The sequence below is a fragment of the Corvus moneduloides genome, chromosome 21 (assembly GCF_009650955.1).
Source record: "Corvus moneduloides isolate bCorMon1 chromosome 21, bCorMon1.pri, whole genome shotgun sequence".
Taxonomy (NCBI): domain Eukaryota; kingdom Metazoa; phylum Chordata; class Aves; order Passeriformes; family Corvidae; genus Corvus; species Corvus moneduloides.
In genome coordinates this window covers 2,995,721-3,008,008 of record NC_045496.1, presented here as the reverse complement: position 1 = coordinate 3,008,008, position 12,288 = coordinate 2,995,721, and positions in this window count along the sequence as shown.

Genomic DNA, 12,288 nt, shown 5'->3' with positions numbered 1-12,288 from the left:
TCCTGCTCCAGCCCAGGGAGCCACTGGAACCTCCCGGAGAAGGCGACCATAAATAGGCTGCTCTGATGTGTAAAGATGTTAAATGGGTAACAGACGAAGGAAAACCAACAAACACTGACAGAGTTTACAGCTCGGAGCTCCCAAAGGCAGGGCTGAGGGGCAGAAGTGATGCCCCAGTGAGGCGGAGTGGTCGGAGAGAGTTCCTCGGGTCCTCAGCTGGCTTTGCTGGGATGTGGGACAGAGGGAAGGTCAGCAGGGACACGGGAATTAGGCAAGGAAACTTCCTCGTGGATTGAAATCTCTGCATGACCAATAGAGTGAGGCTCTAGCAAAATATTTTGGGTTCAAGTGTGATTTAAAAGAAACGTAGAGTTTTAAGACCATTCCTTTTTATGTAGAAAGCAAAATGCTTCTCCCAGAGTCCTACTTGGTTGTGCACATGGAGATTTTGGAATTAAATCCAGGAGGGACTGGGGTTTGGGAGAGCCCAGATATCCCAGGAAGGAGGAGAGATTGTCCTGGTCTTTCTTGGCAGCATCCCTTCCTTCGGGTGCAAGGGCAGAGGGGAAGGAGCTCAGGAGAAATTCTCATCCCAGATTGCCAAATCAGATTTTCATCTTCCTCTGCTGTTGTCACCCCATTTGCACCTTGCCAAATAAGAGCTTTGCCTTCTGCTTTGCTGGGACTCCCACAGAGTCTTGCTCAGCCTAAAGTTAGTCTGGGTCTAGAAAAAAGTCCTGAAGTGATCTTGGACTCTCCCTGAGAAACTGGGTTCAGTACCACAGCGTGTGCAGGCAGCCTGCAGAATGTGGGAGCTCCCAGGTGAGACTTTGCCTCGGAGACCTGCTGAGCTGCTCTTGGCATCTGGGACCTTCCATCTTGCCAAAATCTGGGACACTGAAGGGTTCCAAAGCTCCAAACCTCGGTGTTCCCAGGCCTTTCCTGTGTCTCCCTCACAGGCAGCTGTGGGAATGCATCAAAGAGCTTTTTCCATTCTTCTCCCCGAATGTTTTGTTCTCCTGCTGAGCCTGCCACAGGTGAAGCATCTCCTCCAAAACAAGCCTGGCAGGGGGGCAAATTCCGGGTGCTCCGGCTTCGCCTCTGGAATGACGCATTTTCTTTTCCCTGCGTTTCCCAAACAGCTTTTAGACTTTCTTTAACCTTTTCAAACTCCTTGCTAGCAGGGCTCGCTCTGCTATTTCCAGATTGAGCTGGCATTTTCTCAGGAAAATAGCCTTCCCGTAAAAATTGGTGATTTTCAGCAGCAACCATGGATTTATTGAAGGAAAGAATGGATTTTTCCATTGGAGGAATGGGAATGACGGCTCCCCAAGCAGGAGGAACCAGCCAGAGGGGCACCTTGCAGCTGCAAACCAGATCCCTCCAAAGAGATTTAGTTATTCTGAAATGATTTTTTGGTCAGGTTTTTTTTTTTCCCCCTATAAAATATTCCACCTTTTTAATTTTCCATCCCAATTTCGAGCGAACGAAATTCAAAATAAATCAACTCGCTATTATTTCCCCCCAACTGCTTCCCCCAGGGCTGTGCTGCAATTATGTGGAGATAAATAAATTTGGTTAAACAATGGTAAATTGTCCTGAGCTGCCTTTTATTATCAGGAAGTCGCGTTGGCAACTGGATAATTTGCTGATGTTGTTTTGCGTGATCTCAGTCCCTGCATCTATTCATGAGATTATTCCAAGTGTTATATCGGTGCATTTAAATTAAGCATGAAAGTGTTTTAGGGCTTTTTGCAATGATTGCTTATTTATTTTATTATCAATAATAAATTTCAACCCAAAGCTTGAAGCTTCCACTTTCAAGGACAGTAAAAAGGCAGAAGAGAAGCAGCTGGTGGCACATAAAGAGCGGCTCTGACGAAACAGGGCCGGGGTTGTGGGGAGGCTGAAACTGAGCTGAGACTTCTGGGTTCTTCTCCCAAATTCCTTCTCTTTTGTAGTGGATTCTGTCTTCTCTTGGCTCCAGAGCTGTTCCAAAGGAAAGGAATGAAGTGTCTTGATGTTGGGATGATGTTGCTGTACTGGGAGGGGAAGTGCTTAAAGGCTTTTGGTTGGAAATTTGGCTCTGTTGTTATTTTTAATGACAAAATTTTGATTTTCACAGAATCACAGGAGGGTTTGGGTGGAAGGAACCTCAAAGCTCATCCAGCCCCACCCCCTGCCATGGGCAGGGACACCTCCCACTATCCCAGGTTGCTCCGAGTCCCATCCAACCTGGCTTTGGACACTTCCAGGGATGGGGCAGCCACAGCTCCTCTGGGCACCCTGGGCCAGTGTTTTCTGTAGAGAGCAAATTTCAGCCACTGCTCTCTTTGCTCTGATACTTTTATAGTTTTAAATTAATTACATTTGTGTCAGAGTATTGTTTTTATGTAATTAATTGGATTCATTTTCCATCCAGGCTTCCTGGAAGGGGGGAAAGGCAAATCACTCTTTCCACTTCAGCCCTGCCTGTTTTAGGACTGTGAAATATTCCCTTCCCCAGATAAATCAACATCCCCACAGAATCAAACATCCCTGAGAATCAAACACTGCAAGTGGAGCAGGCCTTGAGTTCATCCTCCACCTCCCTGGGCTGCCCAGCTCCCTCCACCCTCATCAGTGGGCTGCCTAATTGGGAAATTGATTAATTGACCGGCGAGATAACAGCCTCTCTTCCTGCATGGCTTAATTAGACTCTGGTCCTGCAATGGGGATTCCAGCACAGGAACCTTGGAGCTGCACTGGCTCCAAGGACAAGGACCTCTGTAGGATTTCTTTGGGGTTTATAGGATTGCTTGGAGAGAATTTGCAGGCCCATCCCTGGAAGTGCTCAAGGCTGGGTTGGATGGGGCTTGGAGCAATGGGGGACAGTGGAAGGTGTCCCTGTCCATGGCAGAGGGTGGCACTGGACGATTTTTAAGCTCCCTTCCAACCCAAACCAGCCTGTGATCCCAGGATTTTCCTCCACAAGATGGAATGAATGAAATGAGGGAAAAAATCAATGCACAGAACGCACTCGGATGTGGCTGCTGCTGATGTGGGTGTGGGGTTCCCCCCCGTGAGCACTCGGCTTCCCACACAGGAGCTGAGGCCAACCCTTCTGCCAGATTCAGCAGAACAATATCGACACAAACCTTATTTCCCTGGAATATTCTGCCCCTTTAGGTCTTCCCTTCCCGTGTCTGGCTCATCCTGCATTCCCAGCTCCGGCAGGATGTGTAATGAAACCCCAAATGGATTATGACAAGCAAAGGGCTCTGCAGCCTGGTACTTCATGCTCTCTTTCTTTGGGGTGTGTGTGGCTGATGGATCCTCTGCTGCTTTGTTGCTCAATTACCAGGTGCAGTTTTAGTGACAGAGATGCTGTTTGCAGCACTTGGTAATAGAATCTTTATTATAATAATTATTTCAAATTAGAGAGTGAATGGAAATGCTGCTGACGGTGAGGGATTATTAGTGCTGATTAAAGCCACTGGCAGTACAGGCAGGTATTAATAGACTGTTCCCTGCTCATTTTTTTCCTCTCCCAGTCTCTCCCCTGGCTTTCATACTTTGTTTTTAGTAGTGCTGCTGTCTGGGGCATTTAACAGCAGTGACAGGACCCAACTGTGGGATTATTCTGAAGGAGAAGGCATCAAACTGGGCAATAATTTTCCTGCAAGCTACTGGGCTGTACTGGTGCTCTGAGGAGCAGGGGATGGATAGTTTGTGCTCTTGTGGGGCCAAACTGGTCTGTACTGGAGCACTGCAGTGCTCAGTTTGGAGTTCTGTGGGGTTTTTTGTGAGGTTTTTGCTGAGATCCCACAGATCTGCCACATGTGCTTGCCCCGTGCCGTCACTTCCCCCTCGCTCTTGCACGGTTTGAAAACACAATCCCGGACCTGGCAGGTCTGAACACACGTTTGTAAATGTAATTTGCTGCTTTGGTGGTGTTTTTAAGGGAACTCCTGGCTTTGTTTAGAATCAGGGAATATTCTGAGCTGGAAGGCAACCACACAGATCCAATCCAACTCCTGGCCCTGCACAAGACCCTCTAAAAATCATCCCATGTGCCTGAGAGCCTTGTCCAAGAGATTCTTGAGTTCTGGCAGCTTTTCCCTGCCTTGAAGTCCATTTTAAGTTCTGTGGATTATGGCTTGATCTGATCTACTGCCACCTTTTCCTGGTGCCATCAGTGTTATTTTCCCAGGGCAGGAAAATTCCTTTATTTCACAGAGGAAAAGGCTTAACCCTGTCAGAGGAGACAGCAGAGGGACAATTCTCTGGGGACAGGGGGAAATAAATAACACAGCCACTGCCAAAACTGGCTCTGAATAAAGACCAGGGGGCTGAATCAACTTGGGGAGGTGTAGAAGGAAGAGACAAACCTGAAAAGGTGCCTGGTGCCCTGCAGGGCTGAAGGATGGATGGGGTGAGCAGAGAGGGAAGGCTCAGGGAAAGCTGGATATGGGGTGAGCAGAGAGGGAAGGCTCAGGGAAAGCTGGATATGGGGTGAGCAGAGAGGGAGGGCTCAGGGAAAGCTGGATATGGGGTGAGCAGAGAGGGAGGGCTCAGGGAAAGCTGGATATGGGGTGAGCAGAGAGGGAGGGCTCAGGGAAAGCTGGATATGGGGTGAGCAGAGAGGGAGGGCTCAGGGAAAGCTGGATATGGGGTGAGCAGAGAGGGAGGGCTCAGGGAAAGCTGGATATGGGGTGAGCAGAGAGGGAGGGCTCAGGGAAAGCTGGATATGGGGTGAGCAGAGAGGGAGGGCTCAGGGAAAGCTGGATATGGGGTGAGCAGAGAGGGAGGGCTCAGGGAAAGCTGGATATGGGGTGAGCAGAGAGGGAGGGCTCAGGGAAAGCTGGATATGGGGTGAGCAGAGAGGGAAGGCTCAGGGAAAGCTGGATATGGGGTGAGCAGCGGCTCCTCAGACCTCTGGAGATGGGGGAAGAGCACGGCCAAGACCCTTTTTGCTCGCTGTGGGTTTCATTGACTCGGTGCTGGAAGGGCCCTGAGGGGAGTGTGGGGTGGCAGAGATGGGGCAGGCGAGTGGGAGCCCTCTGGAGAGAGCAGAATGGATGGGATGGAGCAGGAATGCTCTCAGGAAAAGGAGCAGTTCTGCTGCAGGGAACAACCTGCAGCTGCTGCTGAGCACAGGAGCTCTTTGCCAGGGTGCTGGGCCATGCCAGGGCAAAGCCTGGCTTTAGGATTGACCTGTGCCAGGCAGGTCTGTGTTTCCCAGCAGTCAGAAGAGCTGCAGCCTCGTGCCTGCCTGCTCCGGAAATCCTCTGTCAGGTTAGGGAGGATTCCCACTCCCCTGGATATTTTTTTGTCTCAGAGCTGAGCAAAATTTAAGACAGAAACAGATAATTACGAAGGCAGTGCTGCTTAAGACAAACCCTGGGCTGTCTGGGGCACCAGGAGCTGCTTCTTGAGATCTCCAGAGTGCTGATTTAGAGACAAACTGAGCGTGCACACGTGTGTGTATAAATGGCACAGTGTAAAAACCGGGAGATGGGTCAGGAATCAGAGCTCTTAAAGCTGAGATAGAGACAGAACAGGAGCCCTAAAGCAGCACAGACAGCCAGGGCTGTGTCACTGAGCTGCCTGGCTCTCCATCACCTTAACGAGTCTGTAAGCCCAACATCTCCCTTGGCCTTGGATGGGGTTTGTTCCAAGCACAGATGCTGCCTGGGAAGAACAAACTCCTAAGGACAGTTAATGAGGAGCAGAAGATGCTTTTAATTTTCTTTTTTCCTTTTTGTTTTTAAATTTTTCCCTCAGCCTGTGATCCTGAGGGTGAGCAGGAAGGATGGTGCCCTTGTGAGTTGCTTTCCCACCAGCTTTCATCACCATCCCAGCCTCTTGGAGCTGAGACGTGGCTCAGGACATGTCCCTTTCCCTGCCACAGGCAGTGTGGGCAGGCAGGTGTAGGAACTGTGCTCTTATTCCTGCAGATCTCAGGGGAAAAGAGCCATTCTGTGCATTCCTGAGCTATTCCCAAGCACAACCATTCTCCCCCACTGCCGGCGGGGTGATTCAGGCTCTGCCTGGCTCAGGACCAGCTGTTTGCTGCTCCATAAGATCCTGAATTCCTGCTCTTTGGTGTAGATTGGCAGGAGAACTCCCCAAAGCCCGTCCAGCCTGGCCTTGGACACTTCCAGGGATGGGGCAGCCACGTGGGAAATGGAGTTCTCTGTGCTGGAGCAGAGCTGCTCCGGTGCTGCCGGGCTGAGGGTGACTTTTCTCGGAGGTAGGATGGCTCCTGTTCCCAGTGTCAGGCTGATTTATGCTCCTTGGAGACAAAGCAGGGCTGAACTCTCTCTGTATGAGAGGCACGTGAGCGTGCCCGTCCCAAGCTGGCTGCCAAACTCTTCATCTTGCAGGGTCTGTCCTACTGCCATGCCCTTAGGGCTTTCCTAACTCTCCTTGGCTTGTCTAGTAGCTAAAATATAAAAAAAAAAAAAAAACCAAAAAAACCCAGAGCTGACAACAGAGATTTTCCTGAAGGCTCTCTGAAATCCAAATTAATGATGTCATCTGCGACAGGGCAGAGCCCTCCCTCCAACACCTGTGAAAAAGAAAAGGTTAAAGAAAAAGACTTCAAAATAAAGGATTTGGGGTGTGTGTTTGCACTCTGCACTGCTGTTAATGTAGGATAATCCCCAAATCCCTCCTTTTGAGCAGTTTTGATTTCAGGATTTCTTACGGAGGTTCTTGGCTGCCCTAAAACCAATTCCCAGCAAGCTGGGGGTGGTCTTTGCTGTGGTCAAAGCTCAGGTGCCCAACTTGGGCACTGTGGTCTTTGTGGGGAGCTCTGGGCTGAGCAGTTTTCGGAGGAAACCTCTGATAAGGACAACCCATGACAGCCCTGTGGGCAGAGCAGAGACTGCAGCATCCTGAACCTCCCCAAACCAACCTGAATTTTGCCCTTTCTTGGCTTTGACTGGAGGATTTGCTGTCCCAGAGATCAGTGGCTCCTTGAGCCAGGATTAAAAATAAATTATTAAGCAAACAACAGAGTCCCCTTTCCTCCCCGTTCCACCCACCAGTGTTCAGGAGGAAAAAGGGTTTTTGCAGATCTGTCCAACCACTGGCAGTGCACAACACCCTGACCAGCAAACATCCCCCAAGGAACCCCTGGGGCAGCAGGATCCGGGGGGCTTGTGCTGAAATGTGCCTCCCTCCCTCCGCTCAGCATCTTCTGTATCCAAGGAGGAGCAGCTCTCCCTTCCCCCAGCCCGGGATATTAATAAAAACCTGGATTCTGGCCAGAAGGCTGCCTCCAGATCTTGCTGGAGTAGATCACTTCTAGCTCGTCCTTCTGTGCAGGAACGGCCTGGCAGTGCCTCCGGGTGGCTGAATCCATGGGGAAAAGGCTTTGGGAGCATCCCTGGCAGGGGCAGGGGTGGGAAGGCACCACAGTGGGTCAGGGCACTGCTGTTCCCCTGCTCGGCTCAGCCTCGGCATCAGCACCTCCCGCTTTCCCTGCCGCTCCTGCCGGGATAAAGCAGTGCCATTGCCCAGCTCTGGCTGGCAGGGATAATGGTTCCCACCTGCAGGAACAAAAGCAGGAGGCAGCTCCTTTTCCCTGCGAGGTTTCCCGGTTCTTTGCCACCAGGAATGGCAGCGGGATTGGGAGCCATTCACGGGAGGGTTCGTGCCTTAAGCACGGCAGGAGAAGCGCAGCTGAAATGAAGTTTTAGGTGGATTCTCTCTCCAGGTCTGCTCCAAGGCTTCAGGCCTTCTTTTGGGGTGCGGTTTTGGGGTTGTCATTTGTGTCCCTCTCCCCTTATATAAAATCAGCCAAGAGCACCCAAGGCAGGCAGCAGGATTAGGAATGGGTGGAAGGAAGCAGCGAGCGGGGTGAGGGGTCCAGAGATCTCCTGGGCAGGAGAAAGCAACAAGAACTCTGTAGAAGCAAAGATAATTCGGGATGTTCGTGTTTTCCATGGAGAGGAAGAGCCTTCAACGCTTTTTATTTTACAAGTTCACCGCTCTCGTGGCAAGAAATAATGGGATAAAAATAGCAGCAGAAGAAATTGTGGAGGAGAGATCAGATAAACTTCTGTCAGGAGAGGGTTTGGCCGAGCTGATCTTGCCTGGAGGGTGGGGAAACGAGCTCAGTAATTTTTCAAGGTCCTTGCAGGCTGTCTCCTGGGACTCTGGAGCCATTTCCTTCTCTCTTGTCCTCCTGGTCTCCCTGGTTTGGGGTCATCAAGGTCTTCACTGAAGCCTTTTAGTTAGAAGCTTCCAGTCTGGAAGGATGAAATGTCCCCACAAGACTTGGCAGCTTCACTTTCCCCCTCATGGAAGACCTTGGGGTAAGGTGAAGTCCTGCCTCTCACTCCGAGTGTAGGAGATTGATTTTATCAACGTACACAGGGGTGGAGACACTCATTTTTTCTGTGCTGCATCTTGTCATTCTTCAGGGTTATCTTTGCGCTGAGGGCAGAGAGGAACCTGCAGGATGGAGGCTGGGCCACTTTAAAACTCGGGGCACAGGCCAATTAAAGAGCAGCTGGACTGGAACTCCAGGCCACGTGGCACCTTGTTCATTTGTTTCGCTGTTTCATAAGCAAAACGCCCTGCAAGGTTAATGAAAGTGCCGGGCAAGCTCAGCCAGAGCGAGGCCAGATGACAAAAACAGGAGCTGACACTTCCCAACAAGCTCAAGAGTGAGAATTTGTTTAAATGTAATTAGTTGGTTAAAAAAAAAAGAAAGACAAGAACAGAAGGATCCCTCTGGAGCCCTGCGAGTGTTTGCTGTGCCTTTAGATTGAACCAATGCATCTTCCTGCACTCAGGGAAAAAATCCTCTCATCTCCTCTGAGAGACGGATGGAGAGCTGGTGCCTGCTGCTGGTGGCTCACTCACAGGGTCACACCAGTATCAGCCAGTCCCTGAGGTCCCATTCCCAGTACCTGAGGCTGCCCAAGGGTCAGGAGTGCAGGGTTGATGTTCCCGGGGGGAGTGGGGGTGTTTTGGCCCCTGGTATAAAATGCTCTGGCCACACCCACCCTGGCACTGCCACTGCCACCAAGCCCGGCCTGTGGGGACCTGCAGCGTCTGCTGGCAAGTCTTGCTCCAGCCTTGCTCTGTGAGGGCTTTGATTTGTGATTCCAAGTGAATTTTTCAGACAGATCTTTCTTTTCCCCTTTTTTAACCTCCTCTATTGATTTCCCAGCCAGCCCTCAGACAGCAACACTCTGGAGACTGAAGCCATCCTCTCCCTTCCTTTACCTCTTGTTCGCTTTGTTTTGTTCATCCTTTCATTTTGGGCGGTGACATCTCCACATCTTTTTCTGGCCACCCCAGTGATGTCATTAATGTCACCACACTGACAGATTTTTGGGGTCCACAGAACCCCTGGCTGGTCTCAGCCTGCCTCCAACCCCTGAAGTTGTTTTGATCCAGGGTTTGTCTCATCTCCAGCTCAGAAAGAACCTCTCCATCCCTTCCCCTGGCCCTCCAAGTGAAGGGATGCACCTCGATGCTTCTTCTCCCACCTTTCTGAGGGTGCCAGGCAAAAGGCACTGGGGTTGCTGGGCTGCCCAGGGGATGTGTGTGACAGAGTGGCAAAAACAAATGGCCATGTCAGAGCAGGTGACAAGCTCCGGGAGCAGATGGCACCATCATTCCTCTCATTACTTTTATTGCCTTCAGGAGGGAGAAAAGCAAAGGCTTCAGGGGTGGAGCAATCACTGCTCAGGAGGGTTTGGGCTGACCCTGGCACCTCGGCTGGTGCTGGAATTTGGGAAGAAGAAGTCAGAGGTGGCAGGAGACAGAGGGATGAGGTGATATGGGGCTTTAGCTGGTGTCCCCTTGGACACAAAGGCTGGGAGAATAAAAAGACAGCTCAGAGGATGCCGTGAGCCCAGGAGGGTGGGGGGTGTTAGGAGCGGCACCCCCAAAGACCCCGAGGAAAAGCCCGGTGGTTCCATCTGTCCTGAATTTAGAGGGGCTGAGGAAAGCCCTGCACATCCCTCACAGCCCCTCCAGTGCCTTTCAGGGCTGCTGTTAAGCCAGCTTTTGTCAAACACTGAAATTTACCCTCCCCCACCAGGTAATGGCCTGAAAATTGCACGTTCTGGCCAGGAATTAAAACAGCCTCTCGCTGGAGCCTTTCATCATTAAGTGTTCATCACTTTGGAGCATCTCCTAAGGTCAAGAGCATTTTGCCAGAGCCATTCATCAGCCAAGCTCTTGGTGCATTCTGCAGGGCTGTCCCTCAGGAAGCCAAGGTCGGGCGGCGATGCCCCGGTGAGGTGACCCACTCATTACTCTGGGAAACAGCTTTTTGTCAATGAATGGCCCTCAGTGAGCATTTAATTTGGATTTAATAAGGCATCTAATGTTTGTTTAAAAGGACACTGTACCTTCAAGGTGTTTGTCATAATTGGATGGAGGATATTTACCCACAGCGTTTATTAATAAACCCCTTAGAAGATGGAAATTGAAAGCAGCTCCTTTAATGTCTTCCCTGATACCCAGAGGGATGCTGCTTGAAATTAGAGGAATCCCAGCTCCCAGGCTGCACCCAGAACTGGGAATGCTGGAGTTGGACTGGGTCTGGATCAGTTTTGTGTCACCTGAGCAGGGAGATCGGGACATGCAGGGGGATGGGGACTCGGGGAAATGGAGACACAGGGAGATCAAGACACTTGTGTGGGCACCCACATGCACGGGCTGGGAATGAATCACCCTCAGCCTGAGCCTGTAGGATCTGTCCTGCAAGGGGAAAAAAAAAGGGAAAGCCCCGAGTTTATTTTTGGTGTCTCTCCTTCCACACCTCTTCCCAGGCATCTGTGCCGGGGAGCTGAGCCGCCTCTGCCCCCCTTCCCAGGGCTGGTGGTGGCACCACGAAGAATCCCAGGGAGCTTTGCACAAGATGTGCCAGGGAATATCAAAGCCTCGTTGTCTTTTTATTTCCCTTGGGATATGGAAAACTTTAGGACTCGAGAAAACGAGAAAAAAAGGAAAATAATGGTTTTATGTGCTCCCTCTGCCAGCACCCCTGCGAGGTTTGTACCCCAAGGAAATGGGGTGGGGTCAGGGTGCACTTAAATAGGGACAGGATTGTCAGGGTGTGCTGCAGGCTGCAAAACCCAGGGATATCCATTTGGGAATGGCACAGCCTGCTGAGGGAGCTGCCCTGCACCCATCCCACACCTCTGCAAGGGGGAAAAAGATCTGTCTCCCAAGTTAGAGCTGCTTTCCTCCAGGACCCCACCAACCTGTGGCCCCACAGTCAGGCTGCTCATGGTGGCAGAGCAACAAAACCTCTGCTCCTGCCCCAATAATTCAGTTTATTTTATCCACTGCTAAGTGTAGAACCCCTCGCGTGCCATCACGACAAAAACAAAAATAAACGAGCTGATATTTAACTCTCAAATGATGTTGCCAAATCGCAGAGATCCTTTCAGAGGATCATTAGGAAGAGCCTTAAAACAAGCCAGACTAATTTCAGGCTGTGTTGTTTGGGAAGCCCTGACAGCGAGATGGATGCTGTGGGAAACCATTAGGAATGGCAATTCATTTTTAATCCCATTACCCTGCCACACGTCAGTTTTTAAATCAAAGGCTGCACCTTTCCAGATGATCCCGCTGTTATTAGGTGCTGTCTCTTGCTCAAGGGGGGGGGGGGGGGGGGGGGGAGAATAGGTAGAATTAATTCTAAATATGTGCTATAATGTTAGATTGATTCCTTTATTAGCACCTTTTATAGTCAATTCTCGCCGTGGAAGGCCTCTGTCATATCTCCTGCCGACAGAAAAAGATGGCCAGGATGGTTTCAAATGAAGCCAATAAATGGAGGAATTGGTGAACGTGGGCTATTTAACGGCAAATCGTTATGGATGGGCCACCAAATTGGGGAAGCAGGGACTGAATTAAGGCTCCTGAGATCTGACATCTTATTTGCAAGATAAAAAGCAGGCCCGGCTTGGGGACTGATGAATAATTGGGAGGTTTTAGCTGCCTTTCCTGCGTTTCTAATGGTCCCCTCAGTGTGGGCTGCATTGTTCTGAGGGGATGAATCACCCCACATTTCACCGTGTCCTCCCAGCACAGCCACTGTCCCCAGTTTTAACCTTTCTCCTGCACCCCGTTCCAGCAAAGCACAACCAAAATTATCCCTCAGATCAGCTTGTATCCATCCCAAATCCCAAGGGGCACGGGAGCAGCTACAATTTATTAGCAGCATCAGTGTATTTTACTGCTCATCTAAGAATATCATTAATATTCTTTCATCACCTTCTCCACAGCTTTAAAACCTCCTTCATAACACTGAGCTCACGCCTGCCG